This window comes from Caretta caretta, chromosome 7 (genome assembly GCF_965140235.1).
Source record: "Caretta caretta isolate rCarCar2 chromosome 7, rCarCar1.hap1, whole genome shotgun sequence".
In the NCBI taxonomy this organism is placed as follows: Eukaryota; Metazoa; Chordata; order Testudines; family Cheloniidae; genus Caretta; species Caretta caretta.
The window spans coordinates 84,664,923-84,689,475 of NC_134212.1; the positions used below are offsets into that span (position 1 = coordinate 84,664,923).

Below are 24,553 nucleotides of genomic sequence, written 5' to 3' on the forward strand. Positions count from 1 at the left end.
TAGGTGCACAGAATCTAAATACTGAAGTTGGAGTTTAACTTGACCCAGGGCCTGGCAACACTACTTTCACGCCATGGGATAAAGGCTGGAAGTGATTAGGACACTTACATCTCATCTGGAAGAATTTCAAGTGCTGCCGCTGGGTCTGGCATCCAAAACCAACTTCCCCTCCCCGTATATTCCTGGACAAGCAGAGAATCTGTCAGCAGACCCTGAAAACGTGGCTGTACTCCCTATGGCATGTTTCCTACTAACAACACAGCATTCAAAACCAGCACAGCACAGCACAACCGGCTTACTTGTTTAGACCATGCATGACTTCTTCACTGCATGGCAATGGTTGCGCTCAGGCCTTTCAGTTTCACTCTGTTGCTTTGCTCTCTGTCGTAATTTTAGCACATATGGTTTTCCACAAAGGGACCATCAAGTGACTCCTATGTACGTATGAAAGAACTGCAGCCATTCTAATCCCTTGATGAGAGCCTGTGAGATTTGTGTTTGCATTAAAAAAGTTAAAGACTTTCCACTCCAACAGCTCACCCAAAATATGCATACTAAATAGAATGCTACCTAAAAAGTTGAACATAATCTTCATCAGAAAGTAGCAATCACTGAATACATGATGAACAATGACATTGGGGAGGGCGTTGTTAGTCTTCTGCCCGACAGACCATGCTGAAACACCTGTTTCTTATCCTGAAACCGTTTGTAACTGTCACCACTGAAATCGTGCTGAAAAAGTGTCATTAAGTCAAGTTATCCCAATCATCCACCTGTTGAGAAAACCATCCAGGAAAAATAGAGGCAAAGATAGACCTTAGTTAGCCCATGTGTATATCAAGAATATTCTTATCCATTTGTCCACTGGAAAATTGCTTGCCATGAGGGAAAAAACCCCAGACTATGTGCTCGGTACTCTCTTAAATGCTCCCTCCTGGTACAAACATCTTCAGGCCGACACTAAAGACACAGCTGGGTGGCTAGAAGCAATTTTTAACTGATGAAGTATAGACACTGACACTTTCAATTAATTTTTCTCTTCTCCTCCTGCAGCTACAACAGTGCAGATCCAACAGAATACTAGCACCTGATTTCGGTCTTCTCCAGCCCTGGCACCTCCAGAGGCAGCCTAGCAGAATATAAGTGTTGATGGCGCTTAGGGTGACTGGTAGGGATTTTTTTTTTAAAATGAAAAAAGAGACCCACCCATCCCAAAATAGCCTGGTGGTTTGGGCAGTTATATGGGATGTGGAAGACATTGGTTCAAGCCTCTGCTCCAAATGAAGCAGAGCAGGAATTTGATAGCTTCCTGCACAATAGCAGATTGCTTTTCACCCCCAGACCTGCAGGACACACATTGCCCTTCTGAAGACTTTATCCCCCTTACTTAAGCACAGAACAGGCTTGGTTCAGTGTCCTTACTACTTCGGCACATTCCTGTTTTCTGACCCCCTGACCCCCATATTTCTTTCCCTCCTTCACACCCTGTCTTAGACACACGTTGCCCTGGAACAATCCAGAAAACCCCCTCCCCCTCACTTAGGCAACCACACTAGAGGAATTATGTCCCTGAGATGACCTTGAAGTAGGTATGAAATTTATCCTGAAACTTCAGGAGGCTGAAACATTGCGAAAGGAAAACATTCTGTTCTGTGCTGCATTTCAAGTTTTCCTGATCACCAGAGTAGCGGTCTTGCAAGCAGGAGTTAATCCATTAGTGTGTCTGGAGGGAATGTGTGTGTGGTCTCAAGGTCAAGTCTAACATAAGAAAATGGGGAAACAAACAGTGAATCTTAGATCAAGCTCATGCTTTTTTTCCCCAGTAGCCAATAGTGTCTTTATTTTAAAATTTCTCAGCACAATGCACTCCTTTCACTGAGAATGACAGTGTGTCCTTGCCAAGTTTCAGATGTCAGGCATTCTGCCCCTGCCCCGGATCAAAAAATTGTGGTAAGAGTGTTTTTAAACCAGGAAAAGGATGGTTTCCAGTCTCTCTGTCACCAAACTCAACAACAGTCCCAAAAGACTGTTCAAACTATCAAAACAAAAACATACGTCCAGAGACAAAGAATGGAAAGTTTCATCCCCAAAAGGTAAATCCTGTTGTAATGTGAACATCTGATTTATAACTGGAACTACTTTGCAACCTTAACTGCAGTAGATGTAGTGACTGCTGTAGTACTTTTCAGTCAGTTCTTTCTTTACAGATTTTACTAATAACTATTAACAATGAGACGAGTCCACACTTGTACAGCATCTTTCATCTAACATTCTCACACAATCCTTGTGAAGTAAGTAATACAAAGGGGTGCTCGTAGCTAGCTTCTCATTCTACACCCAGTTTTCAGATAGCCCTACCACCCCCAGCTTTACCAGAACCAGGCTGATCCAAGCACAGCTCATCCATCCCAAGGTCGGATTTTTCTAGAAAGTCACACAGCTCACAGGAGCTTCACTTAAAAGCTTCCATCCTTCACTTTCCATAGATTTGCAAAAAAACTTCCTCGCCTCATCACATTCCCAAAACAGATTAATTTAGGACTTGTCTACCCCAGGGATTTTAGCGCCCAATGCAGCTAAACCAGTGCAAATCCCTAGTGGAGATGGGGCTGCATGGATGCAAACTAATTAGAGGCCATATGGCTTACCCCAGTTGAGTGCACTCTTGTTTACACTAATGAAGTATGTGTAGGTGAGGGGATTGCACTAGTGCAACAACTCCACTGTAGACAAGGCCATGGAAACGTCAATTTTCACTCCTGCAGGTGTGACCAACGAGTACAAATCCCTTTGATAGGTTTTGAGGGCTGCATTGTAGGGACTGTGGAGCTTTTGAAGATGTTACTATGAGAATACAAAACTCTTGTATATTTTGATGTGTAAACACGTGTGCGTTGAACACATACACAAACACAGCAGTTTCATAGTTCGATAGAACATGCATTAGGACTGGTCAAAAATCTTTTGTCTAAATTGATGTCCTATGGAAAACTGGGTTTTGACACCATGATTTTTCTCATAAAACATGTCTACTTCCTGTGGAAAATGTTGAGCTTCCATTGACAAGTTTTGGACCCCAAACTCCCAGTTTTTGCCTTGGGGCTTGGAGTGGGGATTTCTGACCAGCTTTTTCATTCATCAATCTGATGCACCCTTTGTCAAGAGTGCCTGGCCTTGGATGCGTTGCAAAATGTGCAGAGCACAGATGCAGACAGCTGCACTGGAGGAAACGGATGACCAGGAAGCACATCTGTCCAGTGGGAATTGTCTGGGAAGAGTAAAAGAGAGAAAGTCACAAAGGGTTTGGTATGAGAAATAGGAGGGAAGAAGCAACATGTGGAGGTTGAAGGATGTCTAGGAAAGAAGGAGTCCATGCCTGAGCAACTTGCAATGGTCTTTAGGGGCTCCTGCGTCTCAGAAATTCATAAGCCTAAGGGAAAATCTTTGTGAGTCTGGAGTTAAAAATGAAAGAATCTGTCACTTTCTTAATTTAAAAAGACTTTAAGAGAACATAGGATTTTGTTGTTTTCTCAGAAAACAAAAATGTTAGCCTTAAAATTGCAGATTAGGGTTTCACTTTGCAGAAACCCACAAACCATTCATGCAGGTAATCTAACCCAAACAACCCTAACTCTGCCTCATATAGCACCATTCTATGAACAACCAGAAGCTCTGAGACAGTCTTATCTATCCACAAACAGCCCTAGGAAAAAGGCCTGCAGAATGTTACAGGAAATCAACCAATAGGCTTCTATAGAAATTAAAGTGGGATCTAGAGAAATTAGTCTAAGAAATAATTCTATTTAATAGAGAGGTTTCAGAGGAACAGCCGTGTTAGTCTGTATTCGCAAAAAGAAAAGGAGTACTTGTGGCACCTTAGAGACTAACCAATTTATTTGAGCATGCTCAAATAAATTGGTTAGTCTCTAAGGTGCCACAAGTACTCCTTTTCTTTTTGTTAATAGAGAGGGTTTTTTAAATATGCCATCCTATAGAATTTAATACAAAATACATGCCCCGATTATAGAATTCTATAGGTTGATCTAAACATTCCACAGAAAATATATTACTGTTAAATTATAGAGGGCTTTCTCAAAAGAGTTCCATAAAAGGTCACTGAAACGTTCACACTTTTTTTTTTTGCGGCCCTGGCCCAATTTTTGAGTGCAAGTTGTCTCGGTTTTAAGTAAAATGGGAGCCAAATTTATGGTTTTTTACTTCAAAATAACGTAAAATTCACAGCAGTGAGAGTTTAGGGCTTGAAATTCAAAGCAAAACTCAAGGAATGAGAATCAAAGGAAACAGCCATGCAAGCCTCTAAGGGGTAAATCCCCCAAGTTTTGCATAGTGCTAGTGGTGACACCTACTGGTTCTCTATGTATGGCTTACTTCTGTGGCCTATTTTTCAGGCCTTCCACAAAACACCACTGGTGGGCTGAGGCTGCAAATCAGAACAACATACAGTATATGGACAGAAGGTTGTTTTTTTAAAAAAAGGAGTTATTGTTATTAGTAAATATGTTGATTGCCAGAAAAAAAGCCCTTTCCATTGAATGTGTTCTGTCTTCCCCACTGCTGTACTAACCTGCATCTTCTGTCTTATAGTCAGTTGCCTAGAATGGCATTGTGCCTGTCCACCACGGATTGAGGGCTGTGCCAGAGCAAACTCCAACCAGATGGTCTGGCCACGCCTGAGCTGAAGAAATTTTTTGTAATAAAATGACTATCCCAGAATTAACTTTAAAAAAAGCACTTAATACCTGTATTGGAAAACATGTCTTCATAGCAGCCTGTCAGCAGCAGGGCCATGAACACTCACTCTTGCCACACACAAATACCACTGAAGGGCTTCTTTTCTTACAATGTATAGTGTCACAGTGATCACTAAGATGCTTTTTGGAACTTCTCCAACCCCTGGGCAAAAATAAAGAGCAGTCAGACCTTGTCTCTATTTGCCTTCTGAGAAGCCTGAAAAGGAAAAGCTTATCTGTCTTTCTAATCGCATATCTCCTCCCCCCATCATAGTATCTAGTTGTAATTAAAATGAGTGTGATGGGCTTGACCTACTCTCTAATGACTATTTGTGCATAGTAGAAAAACATAACTGGACATGACTGCCCAGGAGACCCACAATAGCAAGAGTTAGGACTAAGGCATACCGGCAAAGTTAGGAATCTACGAGTGGAATAGCAGTGGGTCCTGCAGGTGTATAGGCAGCTCTGTGGAGAAGTCTCTGGACCAGAAGAGCACAGAGTGACCCAAGTCATGGTAGATATGTGAAGGATAGAGGTGGGATAGCCCAAATGAAACAGGGTGCTGCAGCTCAAGACTGAGATGCCTTGACAAGGCTGCTCAATGTCTGCCTTGCACTCTATCTGGCGTTAGCTGATTCTACGAGCCCCTTGCTTTTATAAGCACTGAGAGCCCTAGCTCTCCATTGCTTTGCCCCTTGTGTATTCATCTGAATTAGAGTGCAAAGTGGGTGTAAAATGCAATCACTAGGAATGGGTAGTGCTTTACATCCTCTCTCCACTCCCTTTACCCAGATGTAAGTGACTACACAAGATGCAAGCATTGGGGAATAAGACCCTAACTCACCCATTTTTCTAAAGAAAAAGAAAAAGCTAATGACAAAAGACAGACTTTTGCAATGTGAATGGGAAAAGTAGCGTAGTATCCAGGCTAGCTACTGGAGATGTTGTCTAAGTAAGAGAAATTAGCCCTGCTCCTCTGTGCTACTGCCTGGGCCAGTGCTGTATTAGTCTAAAAATGCCTTTCATATGGAAAAATCTTTCAACCTAAGGCAGAGGGAAATCTCCCTATACTCCATCTTGCCCTTGATATCCTTTTCAGTTGATGGAGGAGAAAGGAAAAGGCCCATGGACAGTAATTGCTGTATAGGGGGCGATTCTGACAGCTTTTACTTTCTGGGTATCCAGATGTAAAATGAATGCCTGCAATATTTATACATTATCACTTATAATAAGTAGCCTGATTTGTCAAATGGAGACAGATTCAAACATGTCAGTTAAGAGGAAAATGCTGCACATTATTTATCAGTGTCACAGACCCTAGTGAGCACCCCTTCCTTGCCACCCACTAGGACTGCTGGAAGGGGAATCCAAGCCCCTGCACTCTGGATTCTCAGGTTGTTTCAAGCTCTAGGATCTTGAATGGAGTCCAGCCACTGTCGGAAGACAAGATACTGGGCTAGACGGACCTTTGGTCTGACCCAGTATGGCCGTTCTTAGGTTCACTGCTCTCAATTGTGGTGTCCCTGTGGTGTTCTGAGTGCAGACTTCTATCCAGCACCCCCTCAAAGAGTTGGAACCCTCAGTGCAGCTGTCTAGCCCCTGCAGGCGCAGAGCACAGACCACACAAAATAATAAAACACACTAAATGCAATGTGCCTCACTAACTCGACCTTGGGGATTATCTGTGTTCCCTCAGTCAATCATGCAAGCAAGCCAGCACGGGTCTCCACCCCCTTACTACCCTGCCCCTGCAGCAACCTCCCTCATCTTAATCTGGTGCAAAATGACTGTCCCCGCTCCCTTCTGTGAGTCCCTTTATAGATACTGCTGGGTCAACTGATTCTTTTGTTCTGCTCCTGGTAACTTTCCACTACTCTCAAGCTCCCCCTCCCTTCAGATGAGAGGAGGAAGTATCTTCTACCAGCTAGAGCAAACCCATTGTCCCAAGGTGTTTTTCTTTGAATGGAGGATCCGGCTGATCCATTGCTGAGTGCTGATCACTCACTGTTGTCTCTGGCCTGGCAGAGACATGACACAACCCTGCTAGCTCATGGGGGATCCACATACATATAGGCTTTCCATGACATGGTCATTTCATGATACAATTTAATAAAATCATCTACAATTCAGAAGTGGTACAGACAGAACCTCCATTTCACCCCAAGCAGCTCTCTAGATGCTGCTTCCCAAGCACCACACAAACCAGAGAAGATTTTATTTTGCCGTATTTTAGGTTTCTGACTATTGCTGCTCAAATGGTCCTTGGTACTTAGAGGCAACAACTACGGTACCATAAGCTGGGCTGCCCCAGTAGTTTGGTCCAGTACGGTGAGTTGCCATGCAAAGGATCTGAGCTGAGTTCAGTTCCTAGCTCTCTGGGTTGGCACAAAGTAGAAGTGCTGCAGCAGAAATAAGAACCTAGGGTGGGAAGATAATACTTCTTTGCTGCCATTTTCTGTAACACGGACAGACATCATTACCGGAGGACCCCTGCGCATGGGGACAGAGTCTTTGTAACAAGGGAGCAAAGGGAGAAGTGTTCTGAGGTAAAATTTCCAAGTGAGAAGCTTGATAGTGGCAGCAGGCAATGGATACCTGGTCATAGAAAACCCAGGGTTGTGACAGAAGACAGTGGAGCTACCCCAATTTAGAGGAGAATCAGGCCTCTTGTTTTTATACCTGTCTGCGAAGAACCTAGCAGGCTGTAGGTGCTTACATGACTGTGGTGAAGGAATGACACAGAGGAGTGCTGGGAAGAGACTGTGTCTCAATCACATGACATGGGTCAGCGTTTCAAAGGGTTATACCCAGCAGTTAAAGTAAATTGAAACAGAAGGGGGAGCTCGCACTGTACCAGCTGGGGAGGAGCATTGCTCTCCCAGCTCAGGGACAGGACATGTTGCTCCCCTCTCCTTTGAGCACAGGATGGGAAGCTGTACTTCCCTTCTGTAGCCCCTGGTTAAATCCCATCCCATATCTGCACCACTACCCAGTGGCCGCTGTTACATGTTCCCTTTGTTTCTTTCAAATCAAATAAATAATTAGAGTTGGTTAGAGAATCTGGAGGAAAATGAAGCATCAACAAGAAAATAAAACAAACATATTTGGCATTTCTCTCACTTCTACCCCCACATCTCCCACCCTCCCATTATTTTCTAACAATCTCTTGAAATAAAATGTAACTAATATAGCAAATTAATACAGCACTCCAAGACATCTCGGGTGACTATCCGGTTAGGTGACTTGTATTCTCTTAACAGAGGAGTGGATTGTTTTGCTTTGTATTACACATCTGTCAGTAACTACTATCTCTGAACATCACCAGTGGCTTCCTGAGCCAAAATTGTTCCTTCTGCAGTTGCACATTCCGGTGCTGAGGAGGATCTGCCACCTGAAGTCTGTATTTTCTTCTCTTGGTATAGTTCATCATCAGTGGTCTGTGTCAGCCCATGTGCACCAGTAGTAACATTCTGAATAACCTCAAGAAACAGACGGCCAATGTCCTTGGTTTTGTTTATACATCTTCTGTTTCTCCAGTAGGGTTGACCCGCAGGGCTGGTGATAACTTCGCTGGGAATGGCACAGTCTCTGAAATGGTGATCATAACAACACATTGGTATGTTGTAATATTCTCAGTGCTAAGATACACTTCAATTATTTCACTCCTTGCTAAAGTTCATTTGAGAAGCAGTTTTCATTAGCCCGGCAAACATCCAGTTTTCTTTTTGAAAGTCAAGTCCATTTCTTGTAGTAACCTTACTCTGAATTGATTATCAATTATACCACAAATAATTGGCTCTCTAATTAGTCTAACTGTCCATATCCACATCACTTAGCCACATAGGTCTATGAGATAATGGTCAGTAGTCTGACCTGGCAGCTTGTTTCTCGTAAAGAAAATTTGCCTCCCTAAGGTTCATTGTAGTGTTGATCACAATATTCTTGAAATGTAATGAATTTCTCTAGCACTGTGCACTGTCCTCCCCATTCCAACTGGCATGAATTGTAAGTCTGCGGTACCTGTGGACCTGCAATTAGAAAGATTTCACCCTCTTTGATTTTCCTACAGTACCACTGGCTTCCAGGAAATCTGGAAGTGCTGCAAACAACCACAACCACTTCCTTCTAGTCACTGCCAGATGTTCTTCTGGAGCATATGACTCAGGTGGCTTTATTTGCTCCTGTTCCCCCAAAGATTCAGTTTACTGCTGACATTATTTCCTGTCCTCAGTCATTTGACACCAGTCAACGTCACATAGCGGGGTCAAAATCCTTTACTCTTTACAGTTATTATTTAAGTCCCTTTTGCCCCCTTCATTTCTCCTGCCAGGTTTCTGTGTCCTGGTGACCTCATTTCTGCCTGTAGAGGGTAATGTTCTTCCAAAGCTGCTACAGAAATCCCCATACACCACAGCTCTACTCCAGACTTAGCTAACAAGCTTGTCATTTATTATTTGCATTAACACCTATGCATTAACTCCAGAACCAACCGTCTGATATGCTTCCACTTTCCTTTTCAAGGCCCATAAAGTCTCATTTCATACCCCAGTTCAGGCTTCCTTTTCATAAGCCATGGAGTCTGATGTTCTCCCAATCTGGTCCCTCTGCTACCCTCTCAACAACCCAGTCCTCCACCATCCCTGATGGACCAGTCTCTGGAATCTGGGTTGGGGAGACTTTTCTTGGCAACTTCAGCAAGCCTGGACCGAACCAGCTCCATCTGGGAAGGCTCCACACTCCGTCCCACAACTGACTTTCAAACTAACATTCCAGGGTGGCCCATAGATGCCCAAAGGGCCCTCAGAGGCCTTAGGATACAAACCACTATCTAACTGCCACCTACATATTTTACCTCTCACATACCTTGTACTTATAATAATATTAATGCAACACACACCCCCTAACGTTCTCCACAGCTTCTTTCCTTGATATATACATGAAGGTTGAGAGTCATTCCGAGATCCCAGGCCTATAAAATCTAGGCCCCGATCTTGCACTGAGAACCATCCAGGCAGGGCCCATACACTATGCAGAACCCTATGGAGGATCAGGGCCTAAAAAGCCAATATACAGGTGAAGGTGAGCAAGGATCTGTAATGGGAGGCAGTGTAGTTAAATATTGAGGGCTTTGCTTGCCTGCAGTTCCTTGGGTTATGGATGGATTTTTTATTTTATAGGAGTTTCAGCTGGTTAGCAAGTCTCTGTCCATCTAGTTACTTATATGGCCTTCATCCCCATAGCGTCTGAGCACAAGCATTAATGGATTTTATCCACACAAAACCCCCATGAGGTAGGGAAGTATTATCCCCACTGTACAGTTGGGGAACAGAGGCACACAGCAGATTAATTGACTTGTCCAAAATCACACAGGAAGACTGTGGCAGAGGCAGGAATTTACACCAAGTTTCTAGTGCCCTACTCATTAGACAAACCTTCTGCATGGTGATGGCGAGGCCTTTTGGAAGGCCTGCATTTTCAGGAGGGAGCTGAATGAGAAGTGGGTTGAAGCATGGCAGAGCCAGGGCCAGGTCTCCGACACAGGAGGCTGAATGGTAATAAGTACAAAGATCAGAGTGGGAGAAAGATACAAAGGGGCAGGTACTATAGTGGTGAAGAGCAAAGGGAGCAAGGAATAAAAAGAGTCAAGAACAGGAAGGTGGTAGGCAGGGATTGTCTGGGAAATAACAACTTTGGAGCCTGCAGTACTGCTCCGGGCCTGTGCAATAGGCCTTTGACCTAGCATCAAACGTGAGTCTAGCCCGCTGTAGTGACTCTTCAAATTAATCCACAGGAACAGACCCACAAAAAAAACAGAGGCCTGAAAGGAGGATCCAGACCAGTGATTCTAGAATGCTATTTTGACTGATAACCAAAAATTAGATATGAAAGGGCACAGTCACTAGAGATGGATCGGAGAACAGTAAATAGAAATGTTGATAAAAATGCAACCTTAGTACGTTGTGAATTCACTCTCTTTGCAGTATAATCCGCACACTTTACCTACTCTGCCACATGGTCTCACATTACCAGCTGTAGGAATTCACAGGTATTAAATTAGCTGCAGCAGGTTTCCCTGTTATTCCATGAATACAACAGAAACATATCAAGAGTTACTCTGTTTGTGTACGAGCTTCCTTAGTTGCAGCTGCCAAGCCATTCAATCCAGATCTTAAGCTTGGATCTCCCTCTCAGTGAAGTCACCCTTTCTAACGGCAGGGAGGTCCCTAAATGCAGCAGAGCTATGGGGGATCTGCTGTATCGACAGTGAGGTAGACTGCCAAGATCCCCCTTGGGGGACTCTACTTCCCTACAATATGTGGAGCAATGTTCTGCTGTGGCTCCCTTCATAGCAATGTGGAGAGACTGAGAGTGGTGCAGGGAAGGGCAAAAGCATGGGCAGTGAGTACACAATTACAGAAAGGGAGGACATGGGCCACTACTGTAGCTCAGCCCCATGGAGAATTCTGTACAAAGTAACTTCCTCTGGGCTTGTGCCAGGGTGGAGGAGCTGGCCCCCAGTGCTTACAGTTACAGAGACATTATACTGATATCTTGATAGTCATAGCACATACTTTTAGCAGTAACATTATGAAATTGGCTCATGGTGTGGTAATGCTCACAATAGGTAGCACTGATGAGAACCAATGTGGGCAGGCGCTGTAGAAGATTCCCTCCAACCCCTAGATCAGTCCCAGCTGGCAGCACCACCCTCTTCTGTTCCAGGACTGGGCCCACATGCAGCTCTGCCAGTGCAACTCATTCCTAACATATAGTGTTTCCTGCTACACCAATATGATGTCTTTTCCAAGTAGAGTCTACTAACAGCGTAGTGTTTTTGTAATGGATGCAAAGCATCATAAGGATCTAAGCTGAGGCCCCAAATTCATTGCACTTGTGATCTAAGCCAGGTTTGAAGGACCCCAAGCCGGCAAACTCATGTTAGCCCAATGCACCACCCAATTTCAGTAGCAGCCAGATCTAACTGGTTCCAAATGTGGGTTTGGTGAGCATTTTGCACACAAAATTCCTCTGCCTGCTCAAATCCATACATTTGTATTAAATGGGCTTTTAGAAATTTGCTGGTACTTTTCCAGCTCTGACAGCCCTGTTTTTATTTCAGTTGCCTTTAAGCCACTTTGTGAGATTTTCATATATAAATATGGAAATATGCAGAAGTCCTCAGCTTTACAGGATCCAACACCATAGTGAAAATGTATCCCAAATGATCTTGCCTCATTCATTTCCCCATTGTTCCTATTCTTTGCTCAACAACAGCGCCTTCCGGTGTATGAAGAGCAGTACTCAGATCCTCTGAACTGTCCCTCATACTATGTACCACCTGTCATTTTAGTCCCCAGTTTCCCTCTTCCAAATGAACATAGGGCTTGCCTCCTGTTTATGACCTTATGCAAAAAACAAATGTTAACAGAATTAATACTTCACCCATTTAAGCCCCTCCCTCTACTGTTCATTGCACACATTAGGGGGCAGTTTCAGGTATCACTTGTTCATCCCTTGGTCCCTGAAAACTTTGTCTGTATTGTTGTACTCCAGAAATGATTCATCTCTGCTCAACCTTTGCCAGAAGCTTTCTGACTGCAAAACAGGACACTAAGGGTGGCCGTAGAGGTTACAATCCTCCATGAACTCCCCGAGAAAAAAGTGTACTGACCAATTTTCTTGTTTTAAAATAACATTCAGTTTAACACAGACAGGAACATTTTCAATGGTAATCTCTAAAACCATTGGCATAATTTGTGCGCCTACATTCTGCACACATAAAACACAACTGCATGTGGTGATTGGCCAGACCTGGCACATGCAAATTACATTTGTGTGTACAAATCCTGGTCTTCATTCATGTACAAATATCCCTCCCCTTTCCTTGTAATTTTAAATGTTGGGTGAAGTCCCTTGAAATTCTATATATGTGTTAAATTGATTCCTGGTACAACTCAGTTGACTATTTTAGATATTCCATAAACTAACTAGTTTAGTCAACAGCCATATCTGATATTCTCTATTATAAATATAGATGTGTTCTGAACTAAGAAGTTCAGATCTAGAGCTGGACTTTCTCAAAATTAGGGACTTTCTTAAAATTAGCTCAGAAATGAGGTTTTGGGCTGGACCACACGAGACTAACATTTTAGCAAATCTATAATTAGACATATGGGCATTGATTTGTTCACTAAGATTCCCATCCGATTCCCATTCAAGTCAATCTGGGTTTATTCATTGATTTCAACGGGGGTAGATAGAGTGTGTGCGTCACAGCCCTAGAAAAGCTCTCCCTGCTGGACATGCACCAGGCTGCTGTGTTTGGGCCCCACACACTTGGCCTGAGGGCTCTTAGGCTTCTTGAGACTGAGCAGAGCCCAGGCACTGCCTCTGTCTTTGGGCTTCTAAGCATGCTCTCAGGATGCAGTTCCTCTGTGTAGCGCTCCGTTCTGAGAGCGGAGATCCCACAGTCCAACTGAGTAGGCCACAAGACTAGTGCTGGCTCCCTCAGAATCCCCAATAGCTTACACCTACCCTTTCCCAGAGCTCCGCGCCCGTAAGCACTGCTTTACCTCTCCCTGGGCACCTGACAGTTGAAGCACATAACAAAAAGGCTTTGCAAAAGGAATTCTAAAGCAATTACTTTAGCCAGCACAAAAGATATACAGAGCCAGACAAAATAATAAAACACCTACATGCATTTCACTACCTCAGTTTCCTCACCACTCAAGTGCTCTTTGGGCTCAGGTCTGTCTTTCAGAGAGTCCAGAATCCTTCCTCTCCTCGTGCCCTCTTGCACATGGCTTCTTCTTCTCCTCTGGAACATGGAGTCTCAGCTGACTTCAGGAGTCAGCTTTCTGCTTCTGGTATCTCCTCCCTCTCTCCAAAATGGCCAGGGAAATAACCTCCCTTTTATAACCTCCAGGATCCTTTGTCAGATGACCCCCTCATTAGCTTTGTCAGGTGATCAAAATCCTTCCTACACACACACACACACACACACACACCCCAGTGAGCTGTTCCTTAGTTACCAGCTCACCTGGGCACCCTGGTTCTTCTGGGTGGTAGTTAAATCTTTGTCCAAGGGTACTTCTGTGTGAACAAAGGACCATCAAGCTTTAATGATTGTCCACCGTTAGCCCCGTTTCACTGCCACTTGGAACTGAAGTCCACCATGGAGGTAAAAACAGAGGAGGCAGACAAGCCCCACATTCAACATGGAGTTTGCAGTCTGATCAATATATATACACACAGAGAACTCATGATCTCAAACACAATTCATAAGTTCGTAGATGAATTTCCCAAATTATCACAATGTGTGTGTGTTGTTGGGGGGGAATGAAGAGGGCATGGATGGAATAAGGTAGGTTTTCTATTTCCCTCCACTTTCCCTGTCTTCTCTGCTGTAAATGCCTCTTTGCTGAAACCGCACCAGGAGAGGAATAAGTGAGAATGAAAGTGAAGCTAGAGGTGTGATCAAAGCTAAGGCAAGCCGAAGACATATTCTTCTTCCTGCCCAACATTAGCAAAGAGAAATTCTGAGCATCAGCCTTTGGAGTAAGGTTCAGCGTGCCGTGCAGGGACTTCAGAGCATGGAGGTGACTCCCAATGACGTTAGTGGACTAAAGCCCTGCAGGGGCTCTTCAACAAATTTCCTCTCTCTCTTTAAAACACACTTTACCTACCACTGTAAAACAAAAATCAAAACGACAGGAAACACACCATCTTTCGAGTCCCAAACCACCTTCGCCTGCCAAACTTACAGCAACCTTGGTGCTATCTTCAGTCATCCCATGGAGTGACCAAGTGACAGCAGATACACAGAGATTTGACTATGCTGAATGTACCCTTCTTCCTGGGCACCAAACAGCGACAGTAATGGGTAACACTGTTCAGCCGGCCAGATTGCAGCATTCTCCCGGGATTCCTCAGGCCTGTTCTCACAGCCTCCTGGAGCGCCGCCGCTTCCTCTGGTTTTAAAGTTATTGGGATGTTTTCACATTTCCCCCTGCTTTTCACTGTGCGGTTTAGAGTTTCTCAAGCGTGAAGGTGGAACTCAGCTGTCACGCGCAGAGACAGTGGGGAGACAGCTTTGCTTTCTGAAACCCAATCTTGCCAGGGATGCGCTGGCCTCTGCGATAGCAGTGAAAGCATTACCTTTTAAAAACTAACTTCTATTTATTTTCCTTTACCAAAAATAACTGTTAAAAGCAGAAACTTGTGGTGATGCTGTGGAGGGGAGAAGAAACAACTCAGAAATGATCCCGCTGACAAATCCCTTTCCTTGGGGAGCGGGGGAATGCTATGGGGCCAAATTAATATAAAATAATAGTGCCAAGCTGTTACATAGTGCTTTTCAGCCATTGATCTCAAAGTGCTTTTCAAAGGAGGCTAGTAGAAATTATCCCCATTTTACAGATGGGGAAAATGAGGCTCAGGCAGGGACGTGACTTGCCCAGGGTCACCCAACAAACCAGTGGCAGAGCCAGGATAGAGCCCAGTCTCTTGAGTCCAATCCAGTGCTTAGGACTGTTCCAGCAGGAATGTGCTGAGGGACAGAAAGGGGCAAAAGAAGCTCCTTCCCCATCTAGTTCTCCCATGCAGGAGGTGGCCGTATTCCTGCAGCCAGCATTCCCCAAGAGTCAGTGGGGAAGGATGCTAGGCAGGGGCATGTCAATTGACTTGAAGGCCTGGGCAGCACAAGAGGGTAGCACTGCAGGATGGGCAAGTGACACCTTTCCTTAAGGTGTAGCAAGGCCTCTGGTGAGCTACCCTCCACCAGCATTCCCTAAGGGCTGCATCGCCTTGCATTACCTGGCTATGCAGGAGCGCAAGGGGCCATAAGAACCCCATTTACACCTCAGCATGGGCTACCCAGCCCTTTTGTCCGGGCGCACAGGAGAAGGTAGGCACTGTCCCTTCACATATGCCTCCCTTTCCTCCTCCCCCGTGCAGCTGGGCAGGGAGGGATAAAGAACTTGTGGGGCTTTGGCTCTGCCCCTCCACACGCTAACCAGCACAGCTGAGCCCAGATTTCTGAGTGGGAGAGGATGTTGTAGGTTGTTGCTGCTGGAGGCCAGCAGCAAATTACTATCCTTGAAAGCAAGGGGAAAGCAGGAGGGAACCATGTCTCAGGGGGTGTTTCTGAGGCACAATGTATCTGGACATCACTCCTTGCTCCAGGCTAGGGCCAAAGGCACAGTGTAGCCCTGTAGCATTACCCCTTTTCTTGCTTTTTGCATCATGCCCCCCAGTTACCAGTGCTCAGACAGTGCATAAAGGCCTAGGCAGTTCTTCTCCATAGTCCAGGACTTTGGAACAACTGCAGTAGAGACAGTGCTTGAAGATTCAGTTCCGGAGAGTTACACAAGACACATCACTGTATCATTGGGCAGGGACACCAGGGCAGCAGCTAGTTTCATGCAGATCTTACAGCAAAACTGGAGCCATTAAATGAAGTTGAAAGGTCTTCACCTTAATATTGAGAGTTTGTGTACTGTAAGCACCTTGAAAGCAGGGCTCATATGTCCTCTTGGTTCTGTACATTGAGGAGAACAAAAAATAATGAATAATGACTGAAGGCTCACATTAATCTATGATACAAACAGATTATCCAACTGGACAATCCAGGTCTCAGCTGTGCAGCTTCAGTTAGTGTGCTGACAAGCTTTGCAAAGTATCGGCAATGCAGATCCACGTGTCTCTGGATTTTATTTGCCATTCAGCTTTCCCCATAAAATACATAAAAGCAATAATTACTATAATAAAAAACAGCAGTAAACAATAAAAACAATGCACACAGTCAGTGATTCCTTGCAAAATCCACTATTTCAAGCCCCACAGGGCCTCCGGGGAGGGTGACACCAGCCTGCTGCCTTAGCCTGATTGAAGAATTTCATTAAGAGGACTTCTCTGTGTTTCTTTCATGGATTTTTTGGGGGGCGGAATGAGAAACATCCTCCTCTTCCTTGGCTTGTGTGAAATAGATGGGCAGGCTCAGCCTACTTCCTAGTGAATAACTCTCCACATCTCTACCCGCATCTTTGCTGGCAGTTTCATCAGAGAGCCCAGAGACCAAGTAGCCCCTAGAGACTGAACTAGTCTCCTATTTTGAGATGCTTTCTCCAGGTAAGAGTTTAGTGGAGGACACCAGACTCCATGAGCTTGAATCTTCCCACGCAGGATTGGCATTAATCACAAATTAAATTAATGGGAGCTATCTGCACGCTGCAGGGTTGTCAGTCTGGAGCCTATAACTGGCACTATAATTCCCCTTAATGACAACACAAAACAGTCTCTTAACACACTCTTCTTTCTGTAAGGTGTATTTGAGCAGCTCCACAGTGATTGCTACCCATGTCTTATTCATTTTCTTCCAACCTTTTATACAGTTTCTTCTTCTACTTTATTCCTAAACATGAATCATCCTATTATTAACTTCTGACACCATTAGCTTTTGCTGTCTCCAGAGCTGACAATTCAAAGGCCCCTGAGAGCTGTCTGCAAAGACACAATAAATGAGATCTCTTAATTAACACCTCCCTTAACTAAATAAATTAATTTTATGCAGCTGATATGTCGTCTTCGCAGCTTGAGGGTGACTGAATAGCCTCTCACTAGTTTGAAATGCTCCTTCTTGGCAGGCAGGGTGTCTTCCAGCCTTTTGCAGGCTGTTGTTTGGCATTGTTTCTGGAAACAGAAATAGTTCTGATGTGGTTTGACCTGTGCAATACTTGATCAACTGAGGGAGTCCAAAAAGTGGGTACTGTGCCACCATCTTGCTGAGCCCTTGTCTGCACCCAGCATTGCAGAGGAAAAGCTTTGCCCAGATCAGGCCCACTGGTCCAGCAACAATACCCATTTGAGGAACTGAATGGCTCAGAAGCCTGGTGATGGGACACGGATCCTTTCCTCTCTAGGTCACTGCTTAGAACACACCCAGAGTCAGCAGACTGAAAGCCATTACACTGACAACTCTTCAGGGCTTGTGTGAATTATTTGGTGATCTTGGACCAGTCCTGGGAGGAGCAAGTGATGCCATCACCAAAGCATTCAGTCTAACAGACATCTTGTTTGTAGTCTCAGTAGGAAGGTGAACACTTATAAAGAAAATGCTACAGTAATAATGATTTAGAACACTGCAAATTACAGTGGGGCTACTATACTGCTTTCAGCCAGTACTACAATGCTTTGAAATAAAGGAATAGTGAACAGGAATGGAGACTACAGTACTTTCTCATCCCTACTGTTAAGCTTGTACTGACACTAGCCATACTAGTCATTGGAAAGAGAGCATTTGTCTCCAGTGATGTCAGTCTGACACGCTTTTGCAGCAATATGTTGACTTTAAACAACAAAATCAAAACCCATCCCTGGATTTGACTAGCTCTGTCCTCCCATCAGGTTGGCCCACTGCTTTTTAACCACAAAACCCGATGCCCTCTCCAGGAGAATGTCATAACCTCTGTAGAAGGTTCTCCCCAAGCACTGAGCTTCTGTAATTAGGACACCTCATGTTCTTCCCAAGCAGCACTGGGAACAGAGCAGATGCCCTGGTGTTTTCTATCTTACTGTCTGGAATGGCCCTTACCATCACAGAATCAGCAATTATAGTCTTTGGATGTCCAAGTGAGTCATTTGCAGACAGGAAAGAGGAGAAAAACCCTGCAAGGGAGGTTTGGGAGTAACCGTCCCTCAAAAAAAAAATGGTTTTTGAAAATGGATGGCATTTTGAATTCTCAAGGCAGCATATTTACTCTTCTGCAGTATCTGAGCCAGGGTTAAAAGTCATCCCATACACGAATAGTTTAACAGTATCCAATGTGGGAAGTGAATTATATCAGGGACACTGAAATCTGCTCTCTTATCTTCACTTCAGTTCAAATAACATTGTATTCTGTTTTTAAAAGTGAGAGGAGTGGAGACCACAGCTGGCCCAATACATGGAGGAAGGAGTCAAAGCATGTGCAGACGCCATGTTATGACTCGGGGCCCCATTCCTACAATGAGCACCAAGTGTGCAGACCCGCTGCCATTGACTTCTTAGTGACGGAGGCTGGCTTGTAATTTAACTCAAAGCAACCTCAGAGATGAGACCCCAAATGAATGGAAAATGAAGACAAGGTTCCCACAAACCCTCAGATCAGAACCACAGCATTTTCCTCCACTCTGGTGGTGATGAATTGGCAGTCACGGTCTTGCCATTGCAACTTCACTCACTTAGCAGGTGTTGTGGACATAAGCAGGGATGGAGGTAGAACAAGCCAAATTCATATTATTCACAACAAGACTGCAGCAGAACTTAAAATTATTTTCTCCCCACTCCTTTTGCTTAGTAAAGCACGTCAGAGAGGCTTTTACTTTAAAAAAAAGAAGAAGAAATTGATCCTTTCTTTAAAGAGACTTTGATTTAAAATCAATTTCCCAATTAAAAACATAAAGCTTATAGTGGGTGCAGAATTTAAACTTGGTCTGTTTGTTTGTTTATTTCTTTCTTTCCACAGATCAATGTACCACCTGAAAATGCTTTCATTGTCACTACCTTGTACCCATTGTGTTTTGTTGGAACTCCCTTGTTAACCTTTTCAGGACTGTTTCCCTGTTTTAAAGCCAGTTTAAGGTAAAGATGGGAAAAGGCCCTAAACTGACCCAGCCAAGCTTCATCCCTCTGCTAAAAGACTATTATAGAGATTGCAAAACCAAAGCAGTGCCAAACTTTGCATCATGGCTCGGTGATTGACAGGAGGGCTCTGCCATGCTCGTAGCATAGTCCCAGCACTACACTCTGCTCCCGGAACAGTAGTCATGTTGCTGTGCATAACCCTCTGCACATCAGCTGTTCCACAGCACGCCATCCAAGTGCAGTCACCTGTTTAGTGTTTCCATTTGTTCCTGTTCCAGCCAGGGATTAAAGGAGGCAGGAGACAGGCTGAGCAGAAAGTGGAAATAATGGAGTGTTTGGGGCCAAAAGGGGCATGCTGCACAGGCAAGCAGAAAGCCAGTCAGCAGCCTGAGAAGGGACAAAGAGAACAGTGGCAGCCGGTTTCAGAGTAGCAGCCGCGTTAGTCTGTATCCACAAAAAGAAAAAGAGGACTTGTGGCACCTTAGAGACTAACAAATTTGTTTGAGCAGAAGCTTTCATGAGCTACAGCTCACACAGTATGCATCCGATGAAGCTGCTTTCTTCCGGCAGCTCACGGAAGCTACTAGATCGTATGCCCTGATTCTCATGGGTGACTTTAATTTTCCTGATATCTGCTGGGAGAGCAATACAGCGGTGCATAGACAATCCAGGAAGTTTTTGGAAAGCGTAGGGGACAATTTCCTGGCACAAGTGCTAGAGGAGCCAACTAGGGGGGGCGCTTTTCTTGACCTGCTGCTCACAAACCGGGTAGAATTAGTGGGGGAAGCAAAAGTGGATGGGAATCTGGGAGGCAGTGACCATGAGTTGGTTGAGTTCAGGATCCTGACACAGGGAATAAAGGTAAGCAGCAGGATACGGACCCTGGACTTCAGAAAAGCAGACCTCGACTCCCTCAGGGAACGGATGGCCAGGGTCCCCTGGGGGACTAACTTGAAGGGGAAAGGAGTCCAGGAGAGCTGGCTGTATTTCAAGGAATCCCTGTTGAGGTTACAGGGACAAACCATCCCAATGAGTCGAAAGAATAGTAAATATGGCAGGCGACCAGCTTGGCTTAATAGTGAAATCCTAGCGGATCTTAAACATAAAAAAGAAGCTTACAAGAAGTGTAAGGTTGGACATATGACCAGGGAAGAGTATAAAAATATTGCTCGGGCATGTAGGAATGATATCAGGAGGGCCAAATCGCACCTGGAGCTGCAGCTAGCCAGAGATGTTAAGAGTAACAAGAAGGGTTTCTTCAGGTATGTTGGCAACAAGAAGAAAGCCAAGGAAAGTGTGGGCCCCTTACTGAATGAGGGAGGCAACCTAGTGACAGAGGATGTGGAAAAAGCTAATGTACTCAATGCTTTTTTTGCCTCTGTTTTCACTAACAAGGTCAGCTCCCAGACTGCTGTGCTGGGCATCACAAAATGGGGAAGAGATGGCCAGCCCTCTGTGGAGATAGAGGTGGTTAGGGACTATTTAGAAAAGCTGGACATGCACAAGTCCATGGGGCCGGACGAGTTGCATCCGAGAGTGCTGAAGGAATTGGCGGCTGTGATTGCAGAGCCATTGGCCATTATCTTTGAAAACTCGTGGCGAACCGGGGAAGTCCCGGATGACTGGAAAAAGGCTAATGTAGTGCCAATCTTTAAAAAAGGGAAAAAGGAGGATCCTGGGAACTACAGGCCAGTCAGCCTCACCTCAGTCCCTGGAAAAATCATGGAGCAGGTCCTCAAAGAATCAATCCTGAAGCACTTGCATGAGAGGAAAGTGATCAGGAACAGCCAGCATGGATTCACCAAGGGAAGGTCATGCCTGACTAATCTAATCGCCTTTTATGATGAGATTACTGGTTCTGTGGATGAAGGGAAAGCAGTGGATGTATTGTTTCTTGACTTTAGCAAAGCTTTTGACACGGTCTCCCATAGTATTCTTGTCAGCAAGTTAAGGAAGTATGGGCTGGATGAATGCACTATAAGGTGGGTAGAAAGCTGGCTAGATTGTCGGCCTCAACAGGTAGTGATCAATGGCTCCATGTCTAGTTGGCAGCCGGTATCAAGTGGAGTGCCCCAAGGGTCGGTCCTGGGGCCGGTTTTGTTCAATATCTTCATAAATGATCTGGAGGATGGTGTGGATTGCACTCTCAGCAAATTTGCGGATGATACTAAACTGGGAGGAGTGGTAGATACGCTGGAGGGGAGGGATAGGATACAGAAGGACCTAGACAAATTGGAGGATTGGGCCAAAAGAAATCTGATGAGGTTCAATAAGGATAAGTGCAGGGTCCTGCACTTAGGACGGAAGAACCCAATGCACCGCTATAGACTAGGGACCGAATGGCTAGGCAGCAGTTCTGCGGAAAAGGACCTAGGGGTGACAGTGGACGAGAAGCTGGATATGAGTCAGCAGTGTGCCCTTGTTGCCAAGAAGGCCAATGGCATTTTGGGATGTATAAGTAGGGGCATAGCGAGCAGATCGAGGGACGTGATCGTTCCCCTCTATTCGACATTGGTGAGGCCTCATCTGGAGTACTGTGTCCAGTTTTGGGCCCCACACTACAAGAAGGATGTGGATAAATTGGAGAGAGTCCAGCGAAGGGCAACAAAAATGATTAGGGGTCTGGAACACATGACTTATGAGGAGAGGCTGAGGGAGCTGGGATTGTTTAGCCTGCAGAAGAGAAGAGTGAGGGGGGATTTGATAGCTGCTTTCAACTACCTGAGAGGTGGTTCCAAAGAGGATGGTTCTAGACTGTTCTCAATGGTAGCAGATGACAGAACGAGGAGTAATGGTCTCAAGTTGCAGTGGGGGAGGTTTAGATTGGATATTAGGAAAAACTTTTTCACTAAGAGGGTGGTGAAACACTGGAATGCGTTACCTAGGGAGGTGGTAGAATCTCCTTCCTTAGAGGTTTTTAAGGTCAGGCTTGACAAAGCCCTGGCTGGGATGATTTAACTGGGAATTGGTCCTGCTTCGAGCAGAGGGTTGGACTAGATGACCTTCTGGGGTCCCTTCCAACCCTGATATTCTATGATTCTAAGTGAGCTGTAGTTCACAAAAGCTTATGCTCAAGTAAATGTGTTAGTCTCTAAGGTGCCACAAGTCCTCCTTTTCTTTAAGTGGCAGCCTGGGGACAGTTGGGGTCTGGAACCACCATATCTATTGGGTTTGTGGCCCATATGCCAGGCGAGTTTGGCTTCCATGAAGGCTCCAAGATCCGCATTCGATTGGTAGTGAATTAGCTGGAGTTCTGACTGCTCAGACATTGTTTTAAAAAGAAAAACAAGTGAACTGACATCTATAAACAGTGCACTCGGGGAGACAGCTCTGACACAAACTGTCCACCACTGTGCTTCTTAATCATCTCTCAGCACTGACTGCATGACTATACTATTATCAGACCATTCAACCTAGAGAGCGAGGCTTAGCAGGATACTTATTGCACTGCCTACTGGTTATCCCCCAGATTGTGATAACTATACACACCTGCCTAAACATCCTGGCTCTTCCACCCGCCTAGGCGGAGTGAATCATTTCTTAGGAGCAGCACACACTGCTCCAGGAAGGGCCTGGCCCTAAGCATATATGCAATCTGCCAGCGCAGGAGGAGGAAGGTACCTCGATCCCAGGGATGTCATTTTCATGTTCCCGTGCAGGGTGGTAAGAGCATGACCTCCTCTGCAGTGTTTGTAAGGGGCATTGTATGAACTCAGGCCTATATTGTGTGGGAGAATCCAGCCTCGTTTAGGAGGCAATGGGTTTTGTGAGGGAATGAAGCCATTTGCAGCAAGGAATACAACCACTCACGCAATTTAATGTTCCTTACCTCGAACAAGAGACAGAGCAAAACAAACTGGCTTGTTAAACTTTAATATCAAATTAACTGTTCAATTAAAATCTGAGCATCAGCATCTGCCCTACTGTATAAAACCGGAACCCTATCCCCCTCCACCCCCCAACACACACACACTTTGGGCAGTCTCTAGCTCTACAGAGCATTTTACATTCTCCTTTGGTTGCTCGGTGTCTGTGCAGGGGTGGGAGGATGGGTCACATAAAGTGCTCACCTCCTGTCAGACGGTGGAAAGCATTGGTAATGGTGCGCTGACTGGAGTTTAGAGAACAGGGAAGTTTGTTCTTGGCCATTAGTCTGCTGTGAGGTGAGGTGAGAAGCCAAGCTGCAAGACCAGGTTTCTTGCACAGGCTGCAGTTCTTGCCCTACTGCTAGTGAGCAAGCAACATGTCAGTAATAGAAAGGGGCAGTGTGAACATGGAGGCAGGAGGCATCACAGGAAAGCAGCAACTTTCGCACATCTGTCCTGACAGCTGCCAAAGTTTAGATTCCTTTGTTGCATCTTCACTGACAACCATGGCTCCTCTCTACCATACAATTCCTCTCACCCCCCACCAGCAACACCTTCGGAGGATGTAGAGTAGGGGGAAGGTAATGCTTTCAGTGTCATTAGCACTGAATAAGTCAGGGGGCTTCACCTGTCTGATGTGTCACAGCCATCTGGTCTACCCGGGAACTGGTCCATGCTGTTATTCTGCATCATGCCCTACAGCAACAGCAATGAGGAGTTGCCACGAGAAGGTTTTCATCTCTCTCTCCCCAACATCCAACGCTGGCAGAGAGGAGAGGGATATATGCCTTGTACCTTCAAAGCTTTGTCTTGGACTTTGGGAATTATTTCAATTTAACAAGCAAAGACTGTGCAGTGCCTAGAGCAGACATGCAGCAAATGACAGCCCTTGCCTCAAAGAGCTTATTTGCATTATTCTCCTCAATGAAAGAACAACCTGTAAGCTCGCTGCCTGGGAAATGTCTGGACAGGGCACTGGATTAACTCCTTGCACTCTGGAAAAGTGAAAGAGGCAGCTTTCTCTAGTGGGGTTCACTCTCCTACACACAAACACATTCACGTGCATCCCACATGCTAGCTTTACAGAGTGCTAGGGACTAGAAGTACTTCTGGTGAAATCATCATTCTAATCAGTTTTCATGTATTAACAGACAGGGAAGATTCTCCCTGCAAGAGCCTCAACCTTGACTATGAAAGAAAGAAAAAAATATGTGAGGACATGAAGGGGAAAGGAATGGGGAGTGGTTAGGGGACAATTCTTCCAGGGTATAAAGGATTAAAATCTAAAGCAGTTTCTGGTGGGTTCCTTA

General features: G+C 45.0%; 1 long non-coding RNA gene across 2 annotated transcripts in view; it reads right to left on the minus strand.

Annotated features, from left to right (window-relative positions):
* Window positions 1–6,843: 6,843 nt before the first annotated feature.
* LOC125640355 (uncharacterized) overlaps window positions 6,844–24,553 on the minus strand; it is a 116,026-nt gene continuing 98,316 nt past the window's right edge. For both annotated transcript variants that reach the window (XR_007357770.2, XR_007357771.2), the window contains one exon: window positions 6,844–8,342. This is a non-coding gene — a long non-coding RNA (uncharacterized LOC125640355). The remainder of the gene's footprint in view (window positions 8,343–24,553) is intronic.